This window comes from Nansenia antarctica (assembly GCF_963989245.1).
Source record: "Nansenia antarctica genome assembly, chromosome: 7".
NCBI classification, from domain to species: domain Eukaryota; kingdom Metazoa; phylum Chordata; class Actinopteri; order Argentiniformes; family Microstomatidae; genus Nansenia; species Nansenia antarctica.
This window is the reverse complement of record NC_137677.1, coordinates 63,919,041-63,924,040: the sequence shown is the minus strand read 5'-3', so window position 1 is coordinate 63,924,040 and position 5,000 is coordinate 63,919,041. Positions and strand designations below refer to the sequence as shown.

The 5,000-nt window shown below is 57.1% G+C and overlaps 1 protein-coding gene across 1 annotated transcript in view; it reads right to left on the bottom strand.

The window, feature by feature from the left end:
• The window catches only part of LOC308162889 (unconventional myosin-XVI-like), a gene marked incomplete at both ends in the record, with an annotated part of 34,918 nt that overhangs the window by 19,304 nt on the left and 10,614 nt on the right, over positions 1 to 5,000 (bottom strand).

Genomic DNA, 5,000 nt, shown 5'->3' with positions numbered 1-5,000 from the left:
CCCCCCGGAACGTTCTACCCACTATACCAACACCGTGTTCCACAGAGCCTAGTGAGTGCCCCCCGGAACGTTCTACCCACTATACCAACACCGTGTTCCACAGAGCCATAATGCAGGTCCCTAGTGAGTGCCCCCCGGAACGTTCTACCCACTATACCAACACCTTCTTCTTCTTCGTCGTATGGGTTGTTGTTTTTCTTCTCCACTCCACCAGGCTCGGGGCCGAGGGGCTACCCTTTTACCACCCCGAGACCTGGTTGAGGGGCTCACCCGGGCTATATTTCTGGACACCCCTCCAGAAGCCACGTCATCGTCTCGTCATCTAATACCGACAGACCATGCATCCCGTTGGGTGGGTGGTACACCGGGCAATCCAGGATAATATGGTCTGCGGTTTGGTCCTCTGCGCCACACTCGCACGACGCATTTGGGGCCAAGCCCCATCTGTGCATTGATGAGCGGAAACGCCCGACGCCGGTCCGGAGACGATTGAGCCTCACCCAGGATAGCCTTGGCAAGTCCATCCCGAGGGGCTCAGCGCCGGCGACTGGGATGTGGTCGCGGAGTTTGGAGGTGTTAGCCTCCCACTCCGCGCGCCACATATAATCCGCCCATCCTGCCGCACTGATGTTGAGATCTCTGCATTGCTGCCTGAGATCCTGTGCGGCAGGCACAAATGGGTGTCTCGACTTGAGACGCCGGGAGGGCTCCGCTGTTATAGTGAGCCTATCATGGAGCAGATGGTTATTAAGCTCCACGGCCCGGCAGGTGAGACGTGCTGTGGCTCCCATGCGGCGGAGGCCTGCGGGCTGGATGCCTGCTAGGATGGGAAGGTTGTCCACGGGGGTAGGACGCAGGCATCCTGTCACAATGCGCAAGGCTTCGTTTATAGGCGAGTCGATGAGGCGGGTGTGGGCACTGCGACACCATACTGGGGCGCAGTATTCACTGGTTGAATAAACGAGGGCTAGGGCTGCCGTGCGCAAGGTCCTTGCGCCGGCGCCCCAGCCCGAGCCAACCAGTCGCCTCATCAACGCCACACGAGCTGTTAGCTTCTTGCGCAGTGACTCGAGGTGTCGGCGAAACGTGAGCGTCCTGTCCAATGTCACGCCGAGATAGATTGGCTCAGCGGAACATGGCAGGGGAGTTCCATCTAGGTGTACTCTAAGCTCACGTTTAGCCTCCCTGTTGTTAAGGTGGAAGGCAGCCGACACCGTCTTTGCCTCGCTAAGCTTCAATCTCCATTTCCGGAAGTATGCCACTAGTGTCTGCATGTCCTGGCTCAGAAACCCCTCCACAGACTGCCAATTTCCAGCAGAGTACACCACTGCGAGGTCGTCTGCGTAGGCGTACTTCCGCGAGAGTGTGTTGGGCAGGTCATAGGTGTAGATATTATAGAGGAGGGGGGCCAGGACCGATCCCTGAGGGACGCCGTTCTTAAGGCGTCGAAGCCTGCTTAGCTGTCCGCGACCGGTGGTGAGGGTAAAGCTGCGGTTACGGATGAGCTCCATGATCATTCTGACCATGTGCCTGTCCGGCAGCAGGCGGAGCAGCTTGCAGGAGAGGCCGCGATGCCATACGGTATCGTAGGCAGCCGTCAGGTCTATAAAGACGGCCCCGGCCTTCTTTTTTGCCGAAAAGCAATCCTCGATGTCTTGAGTCATAAGGGTGACTTGATCTACGGTCGACCTCCCGCGTCGGAACCCGGCCTGCTCACGTGGGAGCAGCGGGTCGACAATTGGTTCAATGCGGGCGTAGATGAGACGCTCGAGGATCTTGAAGGGGATGCATAACAGAGAGATGGGACGGTAACTCTTAGGGTCCCCTTCAGGCTTATTCGGTTTAGGGATCGCAACAACTAGGGCTCTTCGCCAGATTTTGGGGATCTTGAGTTGGCGCAAACAGGAAGTGAGGAACGCTCTCAGCCAGGATTTCAAGGCGGGTGCGGCATGGAGAATAAGCTCCGGGCAGATGGAATCAGGCCCCGGAGCTTTCCCTGGCTTTAGATGCTGGAGGGCAGCAGCGAACTCCTCCGGGGTGAATTCACCGGAGATGTAGTCACTGCTAGGTGTTGGGGCCCTCCAGAGGTCTGACACTTCTTTTGCCCCCCGGAACGTTCTACCCACTATACCAACACCGTGTTCCACAGAGCCTAGTGAGTGCCCCCCGGAACGTTCTACCCACTATACCAACACCGTGTTCCACAGAGCCTAGTGAGTGCCCCCCGGAACGTTCTACCCACTATACCAACACCGTGTTCCACAGAGCCTAGTGAGTGCCCCCCGGAACGTTCTACCCACTATACCAACACCGTGTTCCACAGAGCCTAGTGAGTGCCCCCCGGAACGTTCTACCCACTATACCAACACCGTGTTCCACAGAGCCTAGTGAGTGCCCCCCGGAACGTTCTACCCACTATACCAACACCGTGTTCCACAGAGCCTAGTGAGTGCCCCCCGGAACGTTCTACCCACTATACCAACACCGTGTTCCACAGAGCCTAGTGAGTGCCCCCCGGAACGTTCTACCCACTATACCAACACCGTGTTCCACAGAGCCTAGTGAGTGCCCCCCGGAACGTTCTACCCACTATACCAACACCGTGTTCCACAGAGCCTAGTGAGTGCCCCCCGGAACGTTCTACCCACTATACCAACACCGTGTTCCACAGAGCCTAGTGAGTGCCCCCCGGAACGTTCTACCCACTATACCAACACCGTGTTCCACAGAGCCATAATGCAGGTCCCTAGTGAGTGCCCCCCGGAACGTTCTACCCACTATACCAACACCGTGTTCCACAGAGCCTAGTGAGTGCCCCCCGGAACGTTCTACCCACTATACCAACACCGTGTTCCACAGAGCCTAGTGAGTGCCCCCCGGAACGTTCTACCCACTATACCAACACCGTGTTCCACAGAGCCTAGTGAGTGCCCCCCGGAACGTTCTACCCACTATACCAACACCGTGTTCCACAGAGCCTAGTGAGTGCCCCCCGGAACGTTCTACCCACTATACCAACACCGTGTTCCACAGAGCCTAGTGAGTGCCCCCCGGAACGTTCTACCCACTATACCAACACCGTGTTCCACAGAGCCTAGTGAGTGCCCCCCGGAACGTTCTACCCACTATACCAACACCGTGTTCCACAGAGCCTAGTGAGTGCCCCCCGGAACGTTCTACCCACTATACCAACACCGTGTTCCACAGAGCCTAGTGAGTGCCCCCCGGAACGTTCTACCCACTATACCAACACCGTGTTCCACAGAGCCTAGTGAGTGCCCCCCGGAACGTTCTACCCACTATACCAACACCGTGTTCCACAGAGCCTAGTGAGTGCCCCCCGGAACGTTCTACCCACTATACCAACACCGTGTTCCACAGAGCCTAGTGAGTGCCCCCCGGAACGTTCTACCTACTATACCAACACACCGTGTTCCACAGAGCCATAATGGAGGTCCCTAGTGAGTGCCCCCCGGAACGTTCTACCCACTATACCAACACCGTGTTCCACAGAGCCTAGTGAGTGCCCCCCGGAACGTTCTACCCACTATACCAACACCGTGTTCCACAGAGCCTAGTGAGTGCCCCCCGGAACGTTCTACCCACTATACCAACACCGTGTTCCACAGAGCCTAGTGAGTGCCCCCCGGAACGTTCTACCCACTATACCAACACCGTGTTCCACAGAGCCTAGTGAGTGCCCCCCGGAACGTTCTACCCACTATACCAACACCGTGTTCCACAGAGCCTAGTGAGTGCCCCCCGGAACGTTCTACCCACTATACCAACACCGTGTTCCACAGAGCCTAGTGAGTGCCCCCCGGAACGTTCTACCCACTATACCAACACCGTGTTCCACAGAGCCTAGTGAGTGCCCCCCGGAACGTTCTACCCACTATACCAACACCGTGTTCCACAGAGCCTAGTGAGTGCCCCCCGGAACGTTCTACCCACTATACCAACACCGTGTTCCACAGAGCCTAGTGAGTGCCCCCCGGAACGTTCTACCCACTATACCAACACCGTGTTCCACAGAGCCTAGTGAGTGCCCCCCGGAACGTTCTACCCACTATACCAACACCGTGTTCCACAGAGCCTAGTGAGTGCCCCCCGGAACGTTCTACCCACTATACCAACACCGTGTTCCACAGAGCCTAGTGAGTGCCCCCCGGAACGTTCTACCCACTATACCAACACCGTGTTCCACAGAGCCTAGTGAGTGCCCCCCGGAACGTTCTACCCACTATACCAACACCGTGTTCCACAGAGCCTAGTGAGTGCCCCCCGGAACGTTCTACCCACTATACCAACACCGTGTTCCACAGAGCCTAGTGAGTGCCCCCCGGAACGTTCTGCCCACTATACCAACACCGTGTTCCACAGAGACGTTCCTAGTGAGTGCCCCCCAGAACGTTCTACCCACTATACCAACACCGTGTTCCACAGAGCCATAATGGAGGTCCCTAGTGAGTGCCCCCCGGAACGTTCTACCCACTATACCAACACACCGTGTTCCACAGAGCCATAATGGAGGTTCCTAGTGAGTGCCCCCCGGAACGTTCTACCCACTATACCAACACCGTGTTCCACAGAGCCATAATGGAGGTCCCTAGTGAGTGCCCCCCAGAACGTTCTACCCACTATACCAACGCCGTGTTCCACAGAGCCATAATGGAGGTCCCTAGTGAGTGCCCCCCAGAGCGTTCTACCCACTGTACCAACACCGTGTTCCACAGAGCCATAATGGAGGTCCCTAGTGAGTGCCCCCCAGAACGTTCTACCCACCATACCAACACCGTGTTCCACAGAGCCATAATGGAGGTCCCTAGTGAGTGCCCCGCAGAACGTTCTACCCACTATACCAACACCGTGTTCCACAGAGCCATAATGGAGGTCCCTAGTGAGTGCCCCCCAGAACGTTCTACCCACTATACCAACACCGTGCTCCACAGAGCCTAGTGAGTGCCCCCCAGAACGTTCTGCCCACTATACCAACACCG